The sequence below is a fragment of the Macaca nemestrina genome, chromosome 16 (genome assembly GCF_043159975.1).
Source record: "Macaca nemestrina isolate mMacNem1 chromosome 16, mMacNem.hap1, whole genome shotgun sequence".
NCBI lineage: Eukaryota > Metazoa > Chordata > Mammalia > Primates > Cercopithecidae > Macaca > Macaca nemestrina.
The window spans coordinates 10,866,851-10,892,703 of record NC_092140.1 but is presented as its reverse complement, the minus strand read 5'-3'; the positions used below and the strand labels follow the sequence as shown (position 1 = coordinate 10,892,703).

General features: G+C 39.9%; 1 protein-coding gene across 1 annotated transcript in view; it reads left to right on the top strand.

Moving 5' to 3' along the window:
• The window catches only part of LOC105485374 (putative methyltransferase-like protein 21E), an 80,916-nt gene that overhangs the window by 31,201 nt on the left and 23,862 nt on the right, over window positions 1-25,853 (top strand). The window lies entirely within an intron of this gene.

The window sequence follows — 25,853 nt, the reverse complement described above, 5'->3', positions numbered from 1 at the left end:
CCCCTAGAGCTCAGTCAATACAGAGTAATTGTTTTTGGAGGAAAGAAAACATACTACCTCACCTCAGTACTAGAATATTAATTGATCTAATCAATAGAAATTGGAATATTCCAATGTTAAACACAAACTACACCCTTTGCCCAATGAGCCACAACACCGCCATTTTCCAAGAACCTGAGTAGTTCAGCCTCACAGAAAAGGGCTCTGCTTTTCACCCAGAAGTGGTCAGGGGTTCTGTAGAAAGGAAGACTCAGTAGGGAGTGACAGTGTCTCAAGCTAAAGTGAAAAGCTGAGAGTGACTGCACAGATCTCCAGGGAGAATACTCCCAGGTTCTCAGTGCTTTCATGGCCGGTCCACTCAGCAACATTAATTATTTCCCCTCTTTGTCTGCACTGGTAAACTGGATGGAGGACAGAACACTAACAACAAAGCCTCACAACGTAAGAAAATAGCTAGATTACATAAAAATAGCTAGATTACATAGGTATGTGTAAAGAGTACACATGTCTCTCTGTATCATTTCTCATAACAGCACATGAATCTATGACTCTCTCTCGAAATGAAACATTTAAAAAAATAGTTGTGTGTTCAGATGTATTTATGTATTTGCTTATGGACTGTGCATAAAAAATCTTTTGTGTCCCTCCCTTTCCCCATCCGTCTTCCTCTATGTGTATATGTCTAGTATGTCTTGGGGCATGTAGAAAGTATTCAAATGGTACAGGGAAAAAGCACATTCCAACCTCATGTTGTCGGGATGTGGTAGGCATGATGTCTGATAACAACTGCCCTATATTAAGGGATTTCTTTGAGCCAGGAACTTTGCTGAGTTCTTTATGTTTATTATCCCGAGGATAGGGATTGGGGAGAAATAGGGAATGACTGCAGCTGGGTACAGAGGTTTTGGGGGGGATGATGGAAATGTTCTGGAATTAGTAGTATTGGTTGTGCAATGCTATGAATATACTGAAAACCACTGAATTGTACACTTTAATTACATGGCTTGTATGAATGTGAAAAAAAATCCTTACAACAGTCTTGTGAGCTAAACACTATTGTCCCATTTTACTGATGAAGAAATTGAAGCTTATTGAGGTTAAGGGACTTGCCTAGGCCACATCAGGTTTTAAATGTTAGAGGAGGGATTTGAACCTAAGCCTAATATTGAAGTTTATGCTTTCACAGTTTTAGCAATCTGTAAGGTAATGGGGATCATATCTACTGGCATCAAATCAAGTGTTTTTGACTTAATCAGTTGCTTTAGAAGAACCTCTTGGTTCCAGAATGACTCAAAATTCTCATGCAAAAAATGTGTTTAAGTATAATATGTTATGAGTTAACCAAATATACAGACTATTAGGAACCTAGAATTTAAAGCTACCTTAAAGCTTAGGAGTCTAATCTCTTATTTAGTGCAAAAGTATTGGTAGCAGATGGTGAATGGGAATTCTTTCAGGAAAGTGACCCTTATCTTTGACAAAACAGTGAATTCTAATTATGAGAAAGTACTTCCTTATATGGAGCTGAAATCTGCTTACCTCTTATAACCAACAAAAAATAAGCCTTTTTCCATGCAAAACTAACCTTTTCTATGAAATTGCAATGAGAAGAGTATAAGACAGTCTAAGACAGTCTTTTTGTTTTTCTTTTTCCAGGCTAAACATCACTAGTTCTTTTTCAATCATTTGTCATTTGAAGTTACTTTCACAATCTTGATTACACTCTTTGGACATACTCCAGTTACTCAATATTGCCTCTTAAATTGTGGTCTCCAAAGCTCGAGGCAATGGTGTAGACGTGATCCGACCAAGACAGGAAGCATGCTTTCTGAACATTCTTAATACCTCAGTAATGGAACGTAGGCATTTCATAGATATGGTAGGAACCAAGAAATGTTCCTTCCAGGAATCTGACTTTAGTTGGTTCATAGGAAATATAGTATTGGAACACATTGGTGTACCAATGTGGATCCACCCAGGATGATTATAATATGTGGGATTTCCCATGGAAATTTTTGCCCTTTGTAAACCCAAAGAGTTATTTGCTTTGTAAGGTCAGAGTCCAATGCTTCACTTTTGGTAACTGATGAACTTACTCAAATCTATGCACAGGCTGAGTAACAGGTAAGAGGGAGTGGTCATCTACCAGTAGCTGAGAAGTTACAGGTACCCACCTGAATTTGGCTCCTGGATGAAGGGTCAAGAAGGTATATGACCTTCATATGTGGCATTAGTCATTTTTTCTGTATATGTAGATTCATTTAGGAATTTTCAAAAACCACATTCAATATTTTCTTAAAACCATATGTTTTCTTCAGAAAACTCAAGTTAAGTCATAACAATAAATGTGCTTTGGAACTTTCCTTTTAAAAAGATCTTGCCATTCGATGCAGACTGATCATTTCAAAATAGCACAGAGCCAAAGACAACCATATTGACCTTTAGAGTTGGCATATTTATGTCCACTTTTTATTTGAGTTGAATTTCCTAGATCTGTTTACGTTTTGCTATTGAAACATACATAAACTATAATACTGGTGTAATAATATTACACTTCTCACATTTTTTAAAAGATTAAGAAAAAACTGGTATGCTCCAGTCTCCCTGGTTAGCAGAAGACTATTACGTTGGTCTTATTAGGGCTCTACTCTTCGAATTGTTCAAGAACTTCACAGGCTTGCTCAATCTTGAAAAAAAAATGATGGAGGAGTCTTCATCCAGGGCAGTTGATACTGTTACTCTCATTCAGGCAGTGCTCTTTGGCTATATGTAGGGCACTGATTCTCCCTGTGGGCAACAGAGATCACCCACTCTGGTTGGGAACCACAGGAGCCCTCACCCATGTTCACAGGACCTGTGTTCAGTGCCTAGCCCCTTGTAGTTACTGATCATAGCTTTATTTCTACTGACAACGTAGTTTCCAAGCAGAGCATAGACTCCCATATCTCTAGAAAAAGATTTTTATTTTTAAAAAAGCTTCTTATTTATTTCTTTGAGATGGAGTCTCACTCTGTCCCCCAGGCTGGAGTGCAATGGTGCGATCTTGGCTCACTGCAACCTCCGCCTCCTGGGTTCAAGCAATTCTCCTGCCTCAGCCTCCCAAGTATCTGGGGTTACAAGCACTCACCACCGTGCCCAGCTAATTTTTGTATTTTTAGTAGAGATGGGGTTTCACCATATTGGCCAGGCTGGTTTCAAACTTCTCACTCAGGTGATCCGCCCACCTCGGCCTCCCAAAGTGCTGGGATTACAGGTGTGAGCCACCGTGCCCGGCCTAAGATTCTTATTTTTTAACTTTAATTCCTTTTAGAGAAATTATTTCTCTTTCTACATCATCTTACCATATTATCTTGTTTTAAACTTGTCTTTTATGTAAATAGGTGCATGCTAATGTTAAACCTTTAATTTACTTAATTTTCTCACAGTGCTAAATATCGTCAAACGAAAATGGCCACTTAGGTGAAAGATCCTTAATAGAAGTAACTTCTTTCCTTTGTCTTGGCCAATATCTGCATGCATGGCATTTGATTTTTTATTAGGAGAGAGGTTGTTGCTACAGTGAATGACCCCCATATTTTTTTTGTTTTCCTTTCCCTTGATAGCAATTTAAAGATGAATTCTCTGTTTTTTTGTGCCTTATCACTTTGATGGTTTCCAGCTTTGTTACTGACTTAAAAAGAGAATTCTGTTGGAATTCTTGTTTTATTCACTAAAGAAATACATAAAGATACTAATAAGCTGATTTGGAATTTTAATAGACCATTATTAGCAATAAAACCAGGCGGCTGTGATTAGATGTCAAGAAATCTGTTGCGTTGGGAGTTAGATCCTGAAAATGTTTTGTGCAGGGCTCAGGAAGAAGAGAAAATTGTTTACCCCTAACAAATGCTGTCCAGGCAGAATTGAGCGGGAAGATGGCCTGGCCTTCTGTTTAGAAAGGCTCTCCGCAGGGTGCTCAGTTTCGTGCCTCTCTTCTGTTTTCTTCAAAGTCTCCATAAGAGAGTTCATTATGAAAAGCCCTTCTTGAAGGTAAAGGCAAAATACCGTTGCCAGGGATAATTCATAAGGGATTTAAATTTGCTCATGCCTCCCATTGCCTTTGGTGTGTTTCAGATAATAAGCAGAAGAGAAAAAAGAACACAGCAGAGTAGATCATGATATCTATTTGATTAGCTGACTTGACAGGTATTACCAAGAAATACAGTAAGAAAAATTAAACGCTTCACTGTGGGTATGATACATGTGAAACAATTGAGCAATTGCGTTTATTTGAGTCACAAACTCAAGTCAACAAAAGCAAAAATAAAGATTCTTTTGTAAGTGCGTTTCTTCTGACATATCAATTCTTCAGTGGAGGAATATTTGGAAAACAGGACAAGAATATATAATTTTTACTTGAGAACAGCATAGATGAATTAAAATGACTATTAAATGTTTCCTTATTAAAAAGCTTGCTAGGCCAGCATGGTAGCTCACATCTGTAATCCCAGCAATCTAGGAGGCCAACGTGGGAGGATCACCTGAGCTGAGGAACTTCAAGACCAGCCTGGGCAACCCAGTGAGACCCTGTCTTTACAAAAAATTTAAAAATACTAGTTGCATGTGGTAGTGCATGCCTGTAGTCCCAACTACTTGGGAGGCTGAGGTGGGAGGATGGTTTGAGCCCAGGAGGTCGAGGCAGCAGTGAGCTATGATCATGCAGCTGCATAGCAGCCTGGACAACAGAATAGGACCCTGTCTCAAAAAAAAAAAAAAAAAAAAAAAAAAAAAAAAAAAAAAAAAAAAAAATCCAGGAATGTTTAAAAGGTTTCTTGACTTTCCTGTGTTTACATTTGTAACATAAACATTGTTAATACTCATTTTATCCTTAATTTCCTGAGATTTCTGAGAGAAAATACAAAGTAAGGACATAGAATAAAACCTTTGCCAGATCTAGTTAGGAAGTAGTAAACATTTGACTAGTTTTGATACAGATTAAAAACCAAATGAAACAGCTTATTGTGCAAAACCATATTTAAGCGGCTTATAACTTTTGAAAAATACTTTCTCCTTTTGGAATTGAGTAAAACTCCTGCACAATAGGGTACTTGTTAACTTCGGTGTAAAACTGAAAAATTTACCTGGTTTTGAGTTTTTAAAAGGCCTGAGGGAAAGCTTGGGAAGATGTGGTTTTCAGGTACATTTTGCAATGGGGAAGTGACTGCTAGCATAGCTGTGTCCATCCATCTGCCCATGCGGTTGAAAGGTGTGCTCCGGATGCCAAAGGCAAAATGAATAATGTACGGGCCTGGATCCCTGAGGCCTGCGGCAGAGGAGGCAAATGTCTGCAAGGCCAAGACGGAGGGAGGGGCCGCTGCTGGCTCAGACCTGCCGTCTCACATTCCTGTGAAATGTGCTTCACCTTTCTATCATTGTTCATTGTCTCTGGACCTTGAGTAGTTTTTCAGTCAAACTTTAATAAGAAAACCAAATGCACACTCTTGTTCTTAGGTGAGATAAAATCAAGATTGCATTTAAAATCTGGAAGTCAGGAGTGAATGAATGTGGAGCTTTATCACTGAAATGATTTTTCATCCTTACTTCCAAGGAAAGCCTTTGCTTTCTCATTCACCAAAGGCACCAAAAACACAACTAGATCTTTGAGAAACGATAATAGTTTAAGGTAATAGTTTCCTTGATCTCTGCGAGGCTCCTCTGTCTTAAAGTATTTTTTGTTATTTTCTGATGCAGACTGGAAACATGCCATTTGTTCTTGCCTTTAAGCATATAATAGTTCAACGTAGTGATGACAATTTTAGGCTATTTTGACGGCCAAGTGTCTCTTTTCTGGAGTTAAAAGTAGAGGTTCTAGTCTTTCAAGAAGCATTTCAACCATTCAGTTGTCCTGGCTGGAAACACCTCCATTATTATCAAGTCCACTTTTCCTTTTAGCTTTTGAATTATTTCATCATCAAGGCTTATCAATTTTACCTCCTAAACTTTGCCCTTAAAATAGCTATCAAACATTCTCCTGACTTTATTTTTCTTCTGCTCCAGCCCATTTCTCACAGTGTTATTAAAAATTATATATATACATATATTTAATTGACAAAGTATATATTTATCATGTATAACATGTTTTGAGATATGTATACTTGTGGAATAGCTAAATCAAGATAATTAACATATGCATTCCCTCACATACTTACCAAGTTATTGTGAGGAGAACACTTAAAATCTACTCTCTCAGCAATTTTCAAGGATACAATACACTATTAGCTACAGTCACCATGTTGTACAATAGATCTCTTGAACTTATTCCTCCTAACTGAAATTTTTCATTCTTTGACCAACAACTTCCATACACCGTCTTTTTACTTTTCTTAAGTCTTTTAATATCATTTGGAAACATTCATTTATGCAAAGCTTCCAGAAGCACACTCAAAGAATGAATGGGGAACGAAAGGGACACTGCTTTGTGGACCAGGTTAATTACATTGTCTTCTTAAACAATCTGATCTTGCCACTGTCCTGGTTAAAACTTGTTTGTGATATCTTGTTGCCTCAGGTTAGAGTCCAAACCTGTATTCTAGGTAGAACACAGGCCCCTGGCCAAATGATGACAGGCCAAGCTCTCTGAGTCTCCATCCTTTTCCTTTCCTTCTCCTTCCGCCCTCTCTGCCTCCTTTCCTCTCCACCCCATCCCACTTCCCTATCAACTTGATGCTCAGTTACTTCCTCTCCCTCAAGCCCATCCTTCTTCATCACAGCCATTCTCTGCTTTGCCATCGCTCTCTGAGCCTGGAATACTCATCTCTTTCCTATTTTGGTTTCCTGCTTGCTCTACAAAGACCCAGCTCAAATGTTCCTCCTCTATAAATTCCCAGAGCCGGCAGCCTCCTGCTCTGTACTCTCCATGATGTAGTCTAGGATGGCTATTTCACATCTCTTTGTCTTTCTTTATGTGTTCTGATCTCTGCCTGTTCAACTAAACTGAACTTTATGAGGCAGAGTCTATGTTTTTTATTTTGTATACAATTGCCTTGCATTGGGCCTAGCATATCACAGGTGTCAACAAATGTTTGTTGATTGAATAAATGAAAGTGTGTCACTTTTCTGGCTAATGTCATATATTTTTCATTTTGTTCTAGGTCTCCAGCAAAGAGCATCCCTTGAGCTGAATGGAATGAACTCAATTAGTTGCTATAAAGTCTATACCTCTTCTAGCCTTTCAGTGATGATTCACTTATCCATTCTTTCATATAACCCACAGTTGTTGAGCATTTTCTATCAGGTGTTTTACTAGCCATTGAGAATGAAAAGATATCTAGGCCAGATATCACATCAGCTTGTCTTGGAGCCCGTCTAGGAAGGGAAAGGAGCTCCAAAACCAGATTTGCCTCCTTACACAATCTGTGGCAACTGTGAGCCTTCTGGCAGTTCGTTTCTAGGCTTATCTTTCAGTTTCAGCAAAAACTGGGGTGAGCTGAGGGCAGGACCAGTTGACATATCGATCCAGTTATAAACACTTCTGAAAGGTCCTTCCTGGCTTTGGTAATGTCTGGGCTCAGACATCTCTGCAAGGCTGAATTGTTTCTAGGTCAACCATTTTGAGGTTCCTTCCTCCCAAATGAATGGTTAAACACTCACAAAAGAAGTATTTTTTTAAGTAATGCAAGGTGGAAAGTGAATGGCTTTTGTTTAGTTTCAAACCGATTCCTCATCTTAGGAAGACAGAAGAGCACTGATGATATCCTGGTGCTGTCGTTTATTTGTTGTGAATTTGCTAATCAAACGCCCACTCCCTTTTCTATTCCTCTCTGCTCAGCCTTGAGAAGAGTGCTGGCATCTGACTTAAGCGAAAGGGAGGAGCGAGTTTTCTAAGGTGGCAGAATGCCAACATTCCTTTGCCTTCTGTTGTCTTGTGAGTGATGCCAAGTCGTCTGGTGGCTACTTGTAGTAGAGGAAAGGATTATTAATTGTTCCCTGTTAATTCTCTCAAGGATTCTTCAACCCCTTGACTTAAAGTAGCTATGGTAGAGATATTAGAATGACAAACCCAAGGGCACGTAGTAGAATTAATATTCTGCAACGACCAAAGTTTTGCACAGGTCCCAGTTTCCTTGTTTTCACGTCACTCCCGTATCTCTGGTGAAGTGGATAGGATGAATTGATATCGAAGCAAAGCGAAGACAAATGACCATATCCCTTCCTGGCCACGGGGTGACCCAGGTTGCACGGTAATGAGTATAAACAGCGGGCACTCTGAGGCTAAGGAGAGAAAAATGCTGACAGAGCGCTTGCTTTGATTGGATTTATAATATTATTGGGAGAAATGGAAAGCGAGAGGGAGAGAAAGGAAGGGGTGAGGCAATACGGAGTGAGGACGGGGAGACCTATTTACGGCTGTTTCGTGGTCGTAACTCAACTGCTTTGTTTTGCCCACTCAGTGAACTGACCTTCTTCAATCCTCTTGTATGACAGCTGCAGAGAATAAATTCCTCCTTAATCCACCTCCTAGGCCCAGCCAAGGTAGTGGGAACAGAGCAGCTTTGCACAGAACCAATAAGTTCACTTCCCAGAGGCGAAAGGGTAATTTGTCCTGCCTGTTCACTCCATCACTGACCTTGCTGTTCTGCGGGTGCCCAGGGTACCAATTAGTGCTAATTGCTGCCAATGGTGGTGAAAGATTCTGTGACAAGTCTCTGCTGAGAACAGGGCTGACCCCTAACTCATTTCATGTAGAGCATGCCCAAGAGACCAGGTACTTTGGGATAGTACAACAGTATGGATGGGCGGGGAAGAAAGATCACTGGCAAGAGCACAGGCCTGTCTTGCTACAGTCCACTGACAGCTACTGAAAGCCACAATTAATTTTTCCAGAAAGAGGAATTTTGCCATTGCTTCTCCAGATCTTACTTTGATGTGGAAGGATCCAAAAGTATCCCCAAAGTAAGAGTCAATCTAATTATATCTGGAGTGAAAATTCTCTGCTTCACTTCTGCCTAGCAAAGCAGCCAGAGATCTTTATGCCCAGTGAAATAAATTTTTAACAGACTTGCTATAATGTGTCAAAGTTTCCTAAATGAAGTTGAGCGAGTAAGCATGGCTTTTAAGATCTTTCAATGTGATGGACAAGAAAATATCCATGTAGAGAAAAGTAGGACTGCTTATTGCAATTAGCCACATTATTGCACCTGGAAAATCCTCTCCAAGGGGGATCAGTGGTCCAGGCGTCACACATTTAAATTAATATAAAAGAGGTGCTTTGCATTAGCCAGGAAAAGTTGAGAGTTTTCTGATTTGACCACTGTACTCTTGAAAAAGGTAGTTCATTTCATATCTAAAGTAACCAGAGCTAGCTTCAACAATTGCCAGCTACCAGTTATAAATAGCTTTCCTTTCTGAAACAAAGCCTCATCTTTCAAATTGCTACTTTCTTAAAGAAAAAAAAAAAAAAACCCTGAGATTCTTTCAGCACTCGCCAGCTGTTCCAGATGTTATGATTCCACATCTAGGGCCACGTTCGGAACTAAAAATATATACATGAGCTTGACTTCCAACTTCTTCACTAAAGTAACATCATAAATAATCTTATTTGTCCCTTTGTTATGTTCTAGAAGTGTTCGTAAGTAGTTTTTAAGGGGAGCGAGAATTTGATCCTCATGTTTTCCATGAAACCTCTTATGACAAATAGTAAATTTCACTCACAATGTTGTAACCTAGTCCATTAGAGTGTAGTCCAGACTTCTTTTTACTTATAATGAAAAGTAACAAAATATCCTATTGTTATCATATTCATAAAAACAAGAGAAAATGAATAAATTGAATAACAGATACTTTTGAAAGTGGGACTTAAAATAATTTGATTAGAGACAGATCGTGGTAGTCTGAAAAGACTTGGGTGTTTCCAGAGCCCCTGGGATCGAACAGTTCCTACTATGGCCACCAGATGGCCCTATGAGACCAGAGCTTTTCGTGTAGATGCTGGCGGTAGTAGTAGCTGTGGTGGTGGCAGCAACGGTAGTTTCAGGATGGGTTGAGAATCAGGCAGAAAGCAGCAACCGCCCAGCCTTCACGTTGGCTGCATCTCCTCCAACAGTTCTCCATCTCAGACATTAACCAGCTAGTGTGACATTTTAAAAATGGAACTTGGATGATCACATTTTCTTGCTCAAAACTCTCGAATGGTTTCTCAGTATGTGTAGAATAAACTCCAGACTCCTTACCCTGGTTCACAAAGCCCTACATGATCTGGTACATAGCTATTGTTCTGACCTTGTTGCGACCCACCCTTCCTCTAATCTTTTTTTGAGATGGAGTCTCGCTGTCACCAGGCTGGAGTGCAGTGGCGCGGTCTCGGCTCACTGCAACCTCCACCTCCCAGGCCCAAGCGATTCTCCTGCTTCAGCCTCCCAAGTAGCTGGGACTACAGGCATGTGCCGCCACACCCGACTAATTTTTGTATTTTTAGTAGAGACAGGGTTTCACCATGTTGACCATGCCGGTCTGGAATTCCTGACCTCAGGTGATCCGCCTAACTCAGCCTTCTAAAGTGCTGGGATGACAGGCATGAGCCACCGTGCCTGGCTGTCCCCCCTTAATCTTACTCCAGCCACACAGCCTTTTTGTATTTTTATTTATTTATTTTACTTTAAGTTCTGGGATACATGTGCAGAACCTTTTTGTGTTTCTTGAAGGAGCAAAGCTCCTTCAGAGCTTGTGCGTTAATTGTCTCATTTGCCTGAGATGCTCTTATTCATATCACCAAATGGCTCGGGTCTTATCCTTCAGCCCTCAACTCAACATCCATGTAGAGTAAAACTGTCCAATCTAAAGCATTAACTCAGCTGCTCTCCAATCTATCACTTTAGTTTTCTGACTAAGCCTTAATCGTGATTTCTTTCTTCCTTCCCTTACTTTTTTCCCTTTTTTCCCTTTCTTTTCTCTTTTCCTTTTTTCTTTCTTCCTTTCCTTCCTCCCTCCCTTCCTTTCTCTTCCTCTCTTTCTTTTTTCTCTCTCCTCCTTCCCTCCCTCTCTCCCTCCCTCCCTCCCTCCCTCATTCCCTCCCTCCCTCCCTCCCTCCCTCCCTCCCTCCCTCCCTCCCTTCCTCCCTTCCTTCCTTCCTTCCTCCCTTCCTTCCTCCCTCCCTCCCTCCCTCCCTCCCTCCCTCCCTCCCTCCCTCCCTTCCTTCCTTCCTTCCTTCCTTCCTTCCTTCCTTCCTTCCTTCCTTCCTTCCTTCCATCTTCCTATTTACTCATCTAATATATGATCCATGTATTATCAGTTTATCTCCACCGGAATGTAAACACCATGAGAGCAGGATTTTTAAAAAAAATTCGTTGTTATTTATCTCATCATCAGGACCATGGTTGTTCTTGTATAGAGAATGAATAAATGGATGTTTGAGATATTTGTAAGTTAAGCATTTATAGTACAAGTATGGTACATCCACAGATTACTAGCATTTGGATAATTTGTAATGGTAAAATTGGTCATAAATTAGTTAAATTTTTTCATTTGCCAAACAGTTACTGAACAGTAACTAAGTGCCAGGCTTTGTGATGGGCACTAGAGATAATCCAGCACTAAACACTAGCAAGAAAAGTTATGTTCTGAGAGCTCAGGCTCTACACCAAGGCTTTTACATATTATCTCATTTAGTACTTACAACAATATTCTGAAACAAGTGCTTTAATCTCTAATTTCATTTTACAGAGTAATAAACAAATTTAGTCAAGATAAGTAATATACCCAAGATAATATGACTGTTGCATTATAGAACAGGGACTCAACCTCATATGACACAGTCCATCCTGAAGGAATCAACAAAGACAAACAATAGGACTAGACTCCAAGCATGTCTGGCAATAGAAGTATCAGGCAGAGATAACAGCATGATTAAAGACATAAAACAAGTTACCAAAATGTGAACAAGACTATCAGAATAGTCCAGATATATCTAACAATGAACCACATACAATTTCTAGGAAGAATAAAAGAGTAGTTGAAATACAAATCTCAGTGGATAAGATAAAGTCTAGCTAGATTTAAAGAGGGTAGTAAACAGATGAAGAGCAAATTCGTGAAGTAGATGATTGATCTAAGGAAATTATCAAGATTACAGCACAGAAAGACTGAGTGCTGGAAATATGTTAAAGAGAAGTTTAGAGATGTGGACAACAGAATTAGAAGGCCCAATATATTTCTAGTAAAAATTCTAGGTGAAAGAAGAGAAAGAAGGGAAAGGCCAATATTTAAGGAGTTTATGGCTAAAACTTTCAGAAAATTGATTAAAGCCATAAATTGACTAAATTTCTTTCTTTTTAAAAAAATTCTATTTTAGGTTCAAGGTACATGCACAGGTTTGTCATATAGGTAAATTGCATATTGTGAGGGTTTGGTATACAAAAATTTCATCACCTATGTAATAAGCATAGCACCTGATAGGTAGTTTTTCAATCCTCACCTTCCTCCCACACTCTACCCTCAAGTAAGCCCTGGTGTGTGCTGTTCCCTGCTTTGCGTCTCTATGTACTCAATGTTTAGCTCCCACTTACAACAAATATGCAGTGTTTTGTTTTCTGTTCCTGTGATAGTTTGCTTAGGATAATGACCTCTAACTCCATTCATGTTGCTGCAAAGGACATGATCTCATTCTTTTCTATGGCTACATAGTATTCCATAGTGTATATGTACCACATTTTCTGTATCTAGTCTACCATTGATGGGCATTTAGGATGATTCCACACATTTGCTATTGTGATTAGTGCTGTGATGAATTTGCATGCATGTGTCTTTATGGTAGAATGATTTATATTCCTTTGGGTATATAATCAATAATAGGATTGCTGGGTCAAATGGTAATTCTGCTTTGAGTTCTTTGAGAAATCATCAAACTGCTTTGCACAGTGGTTGAACTAATTTGCACTCCCACCAGCAGTATAGAGCATTCCCTTTTCACCACAACCCCACTAGCATCTGTTATCTTTTGACTTTTTAATAATAGCCATTATGACTGGTGTGACATGGTATCTCATTGTCATTTTGATGTGCATTTCTCTAATAGTGACACTGAGTATTTTTTCATATGCTTGTTGGCTGTGTATGTCTTCTTTTGAGAAGTATCTGTTCATGTCCTTTGCCCACTTTTTAATGGGGTTGTTTCTTTTCTTGTAATTTTGTTTAAGTTCCTTGTAGATGCTGGATATCAGGCCTTTGTCAGATGGGTAGATTGCAAAAAATTTCTCCCATTCTGTAGGTTGTCTGTGTACTAGCTTCATAGTATCTTTTGCTGTGTAGAAGCTCTTTAGTATAATTAAGTCCCAGCTTCAATTTTTGTGTTTGTTTTGCAATTGCTTTTGGAGTCTTCATCATGAAATCTTTATCAGAGCTTATGTCCAGAATAGTATTTCCTAGATTATCTTCCAGAATTTTTTTTTTTTTTTTTTTGAGATGGAGTCTTGCTCTGTTGTCCAGGCTGGAGTGCAGTGGTGCAATCTCGGCTTGCTGCAAGCTCCGCCTCCTTGGTTCACGCCATTCTTCTGCCTCAGCGTCCTCCTGAGTAGCTGGGACTACAGGCGCCCACCACCATGCCTGGCAAATTTTTTTTTGTATTTTTAGTAGAGATGGGGTTTCACCATGTTAGCCAGGATGGTCTCAATCTCCTGATTTTGTGGTCTGCCCACCTTGGCCTCTCAAAGTCCAGAGTTTTTATAGTTTTAAATTTTTCATTTAAGTCTTTAATTCGTCTTGAGTTGATTTTTGTATATGGTGTGAGGAAGGGTTCTAGTTTCAATCTTTTGCATATAGCTAACCATTTATTCCAGCACCATTTATTGAATAGGGAGTCCTTTCTCCATTGCTTTTTTTTGTCACCTTTGTCAAAAATCAGATGGTTGTAGGTGTGCAGCATTATTTCTGGGCTTTCTATTCTGTTCCATTGGTCTATGTGTTTGTTTTTGTACAAGTATCATGCTATTTTGATTGTGTAGCCTTGCAGTATAGTTTGAAGTTGGGTAATATGACACCTCCAGCTTTGTTCTTTTTGCTTAGGATTACTTTGGCTATTTGAGCTCTTTTTTGGTTCCATATGAATTTTAAGATAGTTTTTTCTACTTCTGTGAAGAATGCCATTGGTAGTTTGATAAGAATAGCATTGAATCTGTAAATTGCTTTGGCAGTATGGCCCTTTTAACAATATTGATTATTCCTATCCATGAACATGGAATGTTTTTCCATTGTTTGTGCCCTCTCTGATTTCTTTGAGCAGGGTTTTGTAATTCTCATTGTAAAGATCCTTTCACTTCCCTGATTAGTTGTACTCCTAGGTTTTTTTTTTAATGGCTATTGTGAATGGGATTGTGCTCTTGATATGGCTCTCAGCTTGAATGTCATTGGTGTAGGAATCCTACTGATATTTTTACATTGATTTTGTATCGGGAGATTTTGTTGAAGTTGTTTATCAAGTCAAGGAGCTTTTGGATAGAGACTATAGGGTTTTCTAGGTGTAGAATCATATTGCATAAATTGACTAAATTTCATAAATCAGATTAAAAATGCAATGTGTCCTGAGCTGAATAAATAAATCCACACCTAAACACATCTTGATGGAACTTCAGAACGCCACAGGCAAACAGATCTTATAAGCAACCAGAGAAAAAGACGTAGCTCTCCTGCAAAAGAACAACCATTAAACCAAAAGAAGCCTCATCAGCCAAAGTGGATGTTAGAATATAATAGAATAATATTTTCAAAGTGTTGAGGGAAAATCATGGTTAATAAATATTCTATATTTAAACTATATTTCGAGAGGCAAAATAAAAAAAAGACACTTAAAGATAAAGGCTGAGTTAGTTTGCCACCAACAAAGCTCTTGATTCAAAACGTCCCATGTAAGAGGTGCTTCAGGAAGAAGGAAACTGAACTCAGAAGGAAGGGGTGAGCTGTGAGAATGAAGGTGAATGTGTGGCTCCATGTGTATAAGCATCATCCACATAAAACCATGGAGGCGGTGACTGTGAAGGGTGGCAAAGTCAAGATGGAACTCAATCGCTGCACAAAATAATATATCACATGGGGAGAGGATGTCTGTACTTAAATCACTCTAAAGTCATCTAAGGTTAGAGACATTGACAATCTTCAGACTTTAAGTATGTTTTTGACTATGCCGAGGTAATCAAGAAAATCTGAATTTCAGGGTGACTTTGTTTAAAGGATGACTTAGCAATCCAGGCTCCTTCCACTTAGTAAGGCCACTGTCTTTGATGCACCCACAGCTGCTATGCATGCTGCTAATAGCGGAGAGAGTGGAAGATTGCAGAGGACATGTGTGGCTAGGCTTAGAAGTGCAGACATCAGGTGTGGCCTCATCCTTTGCCAGGTGCCATTCCCATCATCCCGAACTCATTGCCCTGCTTTTGTGTAATTAGAAATAGGGACAGCTTGTCAAAATACTAAAACACTAAACACTAAAAGAACAGAGATAGGATCTGTAGCTTGCAAATAAGTAGAGGAAAGAAAAGGAATAAATAAAACTTGGTGAAATCAATAGAAAGCAAAAAGGAGGAAAAAAGCATAGAAAAAATGAAGAGAAAGTACAAAATAAAATAGCAGAATAAGCACAAAATAAATAACAATTATGTTAAACTTACCACTTATTATGCAGAGATTATCAGAATAGATTAGAAATTCTTTACAGTCAAAGGCAAAAACTAAAACACAAAGCCAGCTGGATGTAATATGCAAGGAGTAAATCTAAAAAAGATTGAAAAGTAAAGGGAAGAAAAAGATATACCAGCTAAATACTAACCAAAGAAAGCTAGTCTAACCATATTCATTGCAACACATCCTTAAGGCAAAAAGCACTGTTAAGGCTGATGAGGGTTACTACATTTGGATTAAAAGGAGTAATTCCAGAGGAGTAATTCCGGAGGAAAATGTAAGAATTAAGAAGTCTGAACTTTTAATCACCTAATAATGCAGTTTGTATTTAACCAGCCAAAGTTGTCATCATCACAAGGTAAAATGGACAAATCCCTGTTGTAGTGAGAAAGTTTTTAGTACATCTGTCAGTGATCAATAAATGATGCAAAATAAAAATTGGTCAGGCTGTAGTAGATCTGAGCAACACAATTAGTTTACCTGTACGGAACCTTCTCCCAATAGAAAGAATACACATTTAGGAGGATTCTGCCATAACTTTTTCAAGAGATGAAGTGAGCCTCCACCAAAACAACCACAATGAGTTAAAAGCAAAGAACTGGAAAAGTAATAGGATTGGCTATTTACTGAATATGGGAGTTGAGGGGGAAAAGGTGGAATGGAAAATTATTAAGGCCAGCCAGCTGGATTGTGATGCTGTAAACGGTGAGAACAAGAAGGATTGAGGAGGAAGTTTGGGCAGAGGGGAGGATGATGAGTTCAGCGGTGATCTTTTGAGTTGAAAGTGCGTTTTATGGAGAAAGCCGAACATCAGCTCCCCGGGCTGTTCCATTTGAGTAGTCTTCTCTGGCTTTCCATATATGCGTGTTCACAAATAATATTGCTGATTCATCCATATTTAATACATAACTCTTAGTGGAAATGCTACTTGATCAATCAGGTAATACTTAGGGGGCTAATGTTGGAACAGCTAATTTTATTATGCACTATTTATTATTAATTGATTAGGGCTCTTAAGTAGGTAAGAGCTTTTCCTTTCAAGTGGGTTATAGAAGTAACTATTGATTCCTTAAAGCTGATCTATAACATGAAACAGATAATAATAACAATAAGCTATCATTTGTAAGTATGTACAAGCTCTTCCACGTATGCTATTATTATTTTCACAGCGATGCCAGGGGGTAGATAGAATAGGATATATATGATTATACCCATTTTGCAGATGAGGAAATTGAAGGTAAAATCACACAAGTGTATTCTCTGACCTTCAAATCCTGTTGGTTTTATAATTTAGATTTTCCAAGATGGTTGCAGGCTGAAAAGGTTGAAATGAAAAAAAATAGCCACTTCTGTCTTTCTTTGCTGCTTAATTCGGAGTGCTTTGCTCCCCATCTTATCTCTTGCCCCGGGCTTGCTGTTTTGAGGTCTTTATTTCTCAGGAGGCTTTTTTTTTTTTTTTTTTTAAGAAAGAGTCATGTTCTGTCACCCAGGCTGGGGTGCAGTGGCACGATCTCTGCTTGCTGCAACTTCCACCTCCCGGGTTCAAGTGATTCTCCTGCCTCAGCTTCCAAAGGAGCTGGGATCACAGGTATGTGCCACCATGTCTGGCTGATTTTTGTATTTTTAGTAGAGATGAGGTTTTGCCACGTTGGCCAGGCTGGTCTCAAACTCCTGACCTCAAGTGATCTGCCCACCTTGGCCTCCCGAAGTATTGGGATTACAGGCGTGAGCCATCATGCCTGACCTCTTCTGAGACGTTTTGATCCTGGAGCTTGTGGATAGGTTTACACGTGTGCAGAGATTTTTACACATGTTTCTATTCACTCCTTTTTTATGCCTTAAAATCAAAACAAAACAAAACAAACCTCAAACCTCCTTTCCTCCTTCCAGTGAGCCTTCCCATGCCATAATGGGTGGAGAGATAAAAGCTACAGTTTCTGGGGGGATTCTGTTCTCTACACTGAACCCTGACCAAGAGTGCCTATGTGATATTTTCTAAAGAAAAACTCGACAACTTTCTTCGATTCTCAGAAGACTCCAGAACCACTGAGGAAAGAGAAAGGAATAGTAACAGGAAGACATGCTTTAAGCAATCGTTAGATTTCTCTTTTGCGTTTCACTCTCCTTTGCGTTTCTCCGTTTTCTCTCTAGGGATTGTAAGTCCAGTTAGAGTTGTATATGACTTGATGACACAGCAGAAGGAGACAGGGGAAGTTTCCAACCTTTTTATTTGGGAACAAACAATACCTACGTACTAAGTTTCTCTATGGTTAAGCTAAAGGAAAATGCCCCTAATGCCCTATACTATTTTTGATATCTCTGGAACGAAATCTATATTATACAAATGCAGCTTCCAAAGGACAGAAGTAATTATACTAGTCCTTACATTTGTTCATTTCTGTATACTTTGGAAAAGTCACTTGCCTTCATTGGAATTAACATAGATGGATTGCTGAGATGACTTGGCTTTCAGCCTCTTTATGCCTGTAGGTCTTAATTCTTCCTCTTCTTTCATTTGAAATTTTTTCTCCTCATCTTTCACTTGCCAAACTCATTCTCATTCTCAAGAATGAGCTAATGTCCCTCCTTTGGGAAGGTAGCTCTTAACTCACCCCTAGTCTGATGTAATCACTTTCTAGTCTTCCTCTCTAGATTGTGTGCTCCTTAAGCACAAAAGAACGGGTCTTTTGTCTTCAAAAAAAAAAAAAAAGAAAAGAAAAAAATCTTCTCTAGCACCGAGCATAATGCCTCACATAAAAGGAAATTTATACATACTTTATGTTTTCATATTTGGTGTGAGTAAATATTAATAGTAAAGTGTGTAATTCTTAAAAGTCTTTTTGAGGCCATACATGTAGCCAACAAGTATATGAAGAAAATATTCAACATCACTAATTGTTAGAAAAATCAAATCAAAACCACAATGAGATACCACCTCACACCGGTCACAATGGCTATTATTAAAAAGTCAAAAATAACAGATGTTGGTGAGGTTACAGAAAAAAGGGAACACTTATACACTGTTGGTGGGAATGCAAATAGTTCAGCCACTGTGGAAAGCAGTTTGGAGAACTTAGAACTACCATTTGACCCAGGAATCCCATCACTGGGTATATACCCAAAGGAATAGAAACCATTCTACAATAAAGACACATGCAGGTATATGGTCATCACAACACTTTCACGGTAGCAAAGACATAGAATCAATCTAGATGTCCATCAACAGTGAACTGAATAAAGAAAATGTGTAAGTATACACCATGGAATACTATGTAGCCACAAAAAAAGAATGAAATCATGTCCTTTGCAGCAACATAAACGCAACTGGAGACCATTATCCTAAATGAATTAATGCAGGGACAGAAAACCAAATACAGGCTTGCACTTCCCTTCCCTCCCCTCCCTTCCCAATGCCACGCAAAGAGAAAAAGGAAACCGAATCCAACATATTCTCACGTATAAATGGGTACTCAACAATGAGTACGTGAGGACATGAAGAAGGGAACAGTAGACACCGAGACTTACTTGAGGGTGGAGGGTGGGAATGGAAAAACGATGTATTGGGTACTATGTTCACTGCCTGAGTGATGAAATCATTTGTACACCAAATACCAGCAACACGCAATTCACCCATTTAACAAATCTGTGCATGTACCTTCTGAACCAGAAAGAAAAGTTGGACCAAAATTTTCTCTCGAATATTTTTGAAAATGCACGCATAAAAATGCATGAATGAGGGAAAGAAAAAATGAACTATAGATTTGGCATGCTAGAGATCTGATTGTGTTGATATTGATTGGGAATCCCAATGTGCTCTCTCTATTAACAGTTCAGAAAAACAGTTCCCACTAGTCTCCCTCGCTGCTCTGCCTCTGGCTGGACATTTTTCTTTCTGGGTAAGACCTGAGCACAGAAAACTCTTGTTAGCAATAAAGAATTCCCACTTGCTATTCACTCACATTCATTCCACAAAATTTATTGAGTGCCTGTTAGGTTCTAGACACTATTTTAGGCACTAAAACTCAAGAACAAAACTGAGAAGAAACATCTGTCTTCTCATTGAGTTTACAGTCTAGTGTAAGGAGATCAAAAATTATCCATCAATACAAGAAGTGAAATATGTTAACATTTATGTGTTATAGAAAAAAATCGAGCTGGATCAGAGACTTTGGGGTGTCTGGGTGATAGTGGGGTGCTTTCATTTAAAATAGAGTGGGCAGGAGAGGCCCCTTTGAGAAAGCGAGTCTTGAGGGAAGATGTGGGGCGATTTGACCATGAAGACATCTGGGAGAACAGCTTTCCCTGCACAGGAATAGTCAAGGCACAGGCCCTACAGCAGCTGCTGGGGCTGGAGCAGGGTGGGCCAGGGTGAGAGGGAGGGAGGAAGGGGGAGAGATTAGAAGGAGGTAGTGAGGGCCTTTGATGGTTTGGCTGTGTCTTCACCCACATCTCATCTTGAACTGTAGCTCCTATAATTCCCACGTGTTGTGGGAGGGACCAAGTGGGAGATAATTGAATCATGGGGGCAGTTTCCTCTCTACTATTCTCATGGTAGTGAATAAGTCTCATGAGATCTGATGGTTTTATAACGGGAAACTCCTTTTGCTTGATTCTCATTTTCTCTCTTGTCTGCCACCATGTAAGACATGCCTTTTGCCTTCTGCCATGATTGTGAGGCCTCTCTTGCCACGTGGAAATTTCAGTTCATTAAACCTCTTTTTCTTTACAAATTACCCAATCTCGGGTATGTCTTTATCAGCAGCATGAAAATAGACCAATTCAGTCTTTTAGGCCATTGTAAGGAATTTGGCTTCTTTCTCTGAGGGAAGAAGGAAGCCACTGGAGGGCTCTGAGCAGAGGAGGAATATAACTTGGCTCAGCGATTTCAAAGGCTTCCTCTGGCTGCTGTGCTGGAAGTGGATGGGGGGTGAGCAATGGTGGAAGACAGAGGAGGTACTGCAGTGAGCTGGAGAGAGGGGACAGGCAGCAGGGGACCAGTAGCAGGTGGACAGGCTCAGGTCAGAGGCATCTGGGTGAATGGTGCTTTTGACTAATCCTGAATAACTGTGAACTTAAACTGAAGACTCAGGAATCTTTTGAAAGGCTTCTATAAAAGTGTTGATATGGGTAATAATTTGTAAGGTTTTTGGATGACATTGCCTATGCTCCACATAGACTCATATCTTGCTTTTTTTAAAATGTGAGTTTTCTTCCAATAAAAGAGTTGCTATTGATTCAACATCCATACCATAAATTGAAAGTCATCTTGGTTGTATTGTGTGAGCTCTGTGGAAGGAATACTTCCTGGATTTGATCAAGAAACTTCATGTCTGAGTAATTTATTAGAGGATTGTGAAGAAGTGTAGGTGCTAGGGGATAATGTTTAGACTTTTCAAAAAGTTCTGGACAATATTTTGTACTACAGGCTATTGAAGTGTAAGTGTTTGAGTAAGAAATTGTTTAAAAAATAAAAAACCAGTAGTATAAATAAAATTTTTGTTGGGGGGCTCATTAAGAAAATTCTAAACAGCAAGATTCTCAGTGAATTCCACAAGTCTATGGTAAGAGATCCTTTCCAGAGAAACAGGAAATACTTTTCACATGGGTAATATGCTAACAGAACACATTAACCGGAAAGCTGGAACCTACTGAAAACAGTAGTAGATCTTAAAAGTCTGAAATAAATTATTTTTGTGGATACCTTCCTAGTTTGACATAAGAGATGTAAAGATGTGTTTGTATGTAAGCCTTTGAGATTGAACCTTAGGGAAGACCAAGAAGTTTCTATGTGGATAACTCACAGATAAACCTCAAATTCAGATTCCCCTCTCCCTCACTCCAGGCTCTTTATCTTGGAGAATTGCCTCATCCTGTCAGTCTATTGCTCAATCCAGAAGCCATGAATACTTCTGCTTGCCTGTTCCCCTAACAAGTGCACAGCTCAGCTGAGTCTTCTATTCCTCATCTGCTCTACTCCCTCCTTGGTATTTCCACCCCCAGCATCCTGCTTGGGGCTCTGCCATTTCCCTTCTGGAATATTCCCCTGGCCACCTGGCTGGCTTCGTGGCCTCCCTTCTAGCCCCACTCCAGCTTGTCTTCAGATGGTACACCAGGATGAGGGTTCTCACCCACAAATCTAATAATGTCTGTTCCCTTGGAAAACCCCTGCACAGCTTCCCCTCGCCTTCCAGATGAAATCCGAAATCTTTAACGTGGCACACAAAGTCTTTTGTTATCTGGCCCTCGCCTTTGTGCTCTTGATTCCCCTCTTACCACTCCCTTCCTTGAACCCTGGCACTCTCATTGGAACTGTGTGCAGCTCCCTGTGTGCCCTACTTATCACAGTGAGGGGCTTTGCATCTGTTTAATTTCCTCCTGCAGCACTGGGCTTCCTGCAGGGTTCATTCCTCCTCCTTCTCCTCAGCATCCCAACTTGAGGTCACTGCCCTAGGAAATCCTTTTTTTTTTCTGTCTCTGTTTCTACATCAGGTATCATTCTTGTGTGTTCCAGTAGCATTTTGTGTCTATTGCACTTATTTCTTGAATTGTTACCATTGTTGAAAAAATGTTTTAAATCTTAGTCTCCTTAAGCTTTAGTAAGTCTCAGAAATGTGAAACACGCTTAATTGATGTTTGCTAATAAGAACTCAGACCTTCCACTACATATCCTTGTATATGACTATCAAACACATCTCTATTTTCAGGACTTTTTTTTTTTTTTTTTTTGAGACGGAGTGTGGCACTGTCGCCTGGGCTGGAGTGCAATGGCGCGATCTCGGTTCACTGCAACCTCCGCCTCCTGGGTTCACGCTATTCTCCTGCCTCAGCCTCCTGAGTAGCTAGGATTACAGGTGCACACCACCACACTTGGCTAATTTTTAGTATTTTTAGTAGAGACGGGGTTTCACTACATTGTCCAGACTGGTCTGGAACTCCCGACCTTGTGATCTGCCCACCTTGGCCTCTGGACTTTCAGTTGGGTCTGCATGTAGAGATCTTATTTCTATGTGGTAGTATTTTAAATAGGGGGCTGAAAGGACAAATGACCTCAGTATCTATGGTGTCGTTTATTGCATTCCACTACCATTCCCATGTTTCTGTTTTTTGCCTTCTCTCATCTTCATTTAGCATGCCAATATTTTATAAAATAGATGATGATACAGAACTTTCAAGTATATATCCCAGGAAAGAAACAAGATGGAACCTGGAGTTGGTCATGAAGAATTCTTGAGAGCCAGTATTCTGAGTTTTTCTTCAGTGACCCAATGTAAATCTCTTTGAAAGAAGAGAGGCAAAGAAGTCTGTTTTTCATTCCATCTCTTCGTCTATGTAAATAATTACTATGAGTGTCTAGGCTTTAGGACCAGTGCCATAAAGGCATTTTAAGGTTCAGTTTCACAGACTCATTTCTGACTATCTCAGGACACCATGGGAATGATCTGTGTACTGTGTTGTTCTCTGGAGTGACTTGGCTATGCAGCCCTTTTGCTATGCCACAGCAGCAAAAATCAGGCCTGTTTTATTTAGTTCCTCCTTCTTTCTTCCATTGTTCTCATGTGTTTCAGACCCTCACCAGCTGGTGACTCCCTGTAACCGCCCCCTCCAGCTTCCTTAGGGGTCAACATCCCTATGAGAATGTGAGTCACGGCCACAGTGGCCACTGGATACAGCATTGCTAGAGACAAGTGAAGATCAAGCAAGATGAGGTCAGCACAAGTAGACAGGTACAGTTGTAGAAAGGCCTGGGTGAGCTGTGCTTGGAATGAGACTGGCAAGGCTGATCTGGTGTTAGGCAGAATTCTGGACTTAAAAGTTGACAGCAGGTGGGAGAAAATTTCATTAGGGCTGGACATACTATGAAGAATACATAGAGAAATTACTGGCTTTGATAAGGATCTCTGCAGATAAGACATTTTATCTAGGGCAATTCAGATATATTAAATTGGCCCTACTCCAGGTAGAGACTTATTGGTCTTAAAGGGCTCTCATCAGTTAAGGAGAATCCAGTTTCCTTAAAAGGAAAGGTGTTTCTTCATCTAGTTGTGCTTCTTCAGTAGGTGAACAAGACGGGGAGTGCAAGTGAAGAAGACGGGCACAAAGCCTGGCTTCCTTGTGGACTTGGGCTTCTCCGGGGAGTGCTTGTTCTCAGGGTTGTGGTTGGATCAGCCCTGGGAGGTAAGGAGAGGAGGAGATCGGTGGAGGGCAGTTTTCTTACTTTTCCCTTTGTTTTGGATTTCCCCCTCTGAGACCAAGTCACCATGTGGTGCCAAAGGGAGAGGTTTAGCCCAGGAACATAGATTTCTCATTTTCCATTGTCCACAGCTCATCCTGCCCATGTAGATCTCCTCTGCACTTTCAAATAAAGCTTTCTGAAATGTAATTTTCATTGTATCAAAAGCCTTTAATGACTTCTTATTGTTAATAAATTGCAAATCCCTTAGGCTGACATTCAAGGGCCTTGACTATCTGGCCCCAACCTACTTCATTCTTCCCAAAGCAATCCTCGACTCAGTGAGGCAAGTGTACTGGCTGTTCCTTGAAGACACATGCAGTTCCTATCTTCAGGATTTGTCCATATACTACTATCACCCATCTAGAACACCTCTTCACTCTTCTCCCTTGATGTGAATTTTTAAACACAACTGCTCAAATCCTACCTTTTCCACTCTTGACCCTTCTGAAACCAGTTGGGTTCTTGCCTTTATTTCCACAATGTCTGTGTTTGGTGATCTCTGGTGAGAGTAAATGAGTGAAAAGAAAACAAAATGTTAATACCGAAGACTGTGTTGAAGGACTATGCTTTCCAGAAGTAAGCTGTCGAAACTTCCTCCAAGAGATAAATGCCTTTAAGATATGCATCTCTTACTTTGCCCTCTTGAGTATAAGATATCTTCCTCTCTCAACATGGCACTTGTTTAAAATCCACTGGGGATATTTTTGCATCACTGACTGAACACACTTAGAGGGCTCACGTAGCAGAACATTCTCAGGACACACTCCATGTCTTGAGTCCAGGACATTCTCAGTGACTTGAGGCTATCAGTTTTCTTTCCAAGCATGCAGACACCACTTACGTAATTCTGGCCTGAAGGGTATTTCCAGGACACTTGTCTGCAGACAAGAGCAAGATAATTAGCACATACACAATGGCCCATACAAAAGGGGGACAATTAGGATAAAAGTTGGAATGGTCCAGATTTTAAACTGAAACTGCTAGCTTGAGAAGGACTCAAGGCAAAGGCTCTACGGGGTGTGGGCCAGGAAAAGTGGGTTGGCATAGTGTTAGTAAGTCCCCATGAAAACACGGGATATGATTTATTTTATGCTTTCTTTTTTTGTTCTTTTGTTTTTGAGACGGAGTCTCGCTCTGTCACCAGGCTGGAGTGCAAGTGCAGTGGTACAATCTTGGCTCACTGCAACCTCTGCCTCCCAGGTTCAAGGGATTCTCCTGCCTCAGCCTCCTGAGTAGCTGGGATTGCAGATGCTCACCACCACACCTGGCTAATTTTTGTATTTTTTGTTGAGACAGCGTTTCACCATGTTGGCCAGGCTGGTCTTGAACTTGACCTCAAGTAATCCACCTGCCTTGGCTTCCCAAAGTGCTGAGATTACAGGCATGAATCACTGCGCCTTGCCATAAGGATATGATTTAGACCCCTAGCATGTTTTCAATGCACACTGGACACTTGCAGATCTCATGTTTGAATGACGGGAATTGACTAACTTTTCAATATGCTAAGATGGGTGGACTTTGGTCAAGGGAGGTCAGGAGCATCCAAGTAGTTGAAAGAGTTCTGAAGTCATTGTATAACCGCTTGCCTTAATGCAGCAAATGTTCTGTGGATAATATCTTCCTGCTGAGTTACATCAAATGGAAATCGAGCTGTGTATTTTCTTAGCATCTTAGGCCACAGTGCCCTGTGCGTTTAACTCAAAACTCTTTAAGCTATAATGGAACGCCCTTAATGGATCATTTGGCATATGTGGTGATGCTTACATGAAACAAACTTCTAAAAAATTTAAACTAAACCTTTTAGAACTTCCCACTAGGGAGCACAGTTGTGTTGAAAGGCAATATAATTTGTGACATCAGAAGACTCTTGTTAGTCCCTTTAGAAAGTGTTCCTCTTTTCATTTTCCTGACTACATTTTCTTTTTTTTTTCAAAAGAAAATAGATTATTTCATTAGATGAAACATTTTAGGATGCATT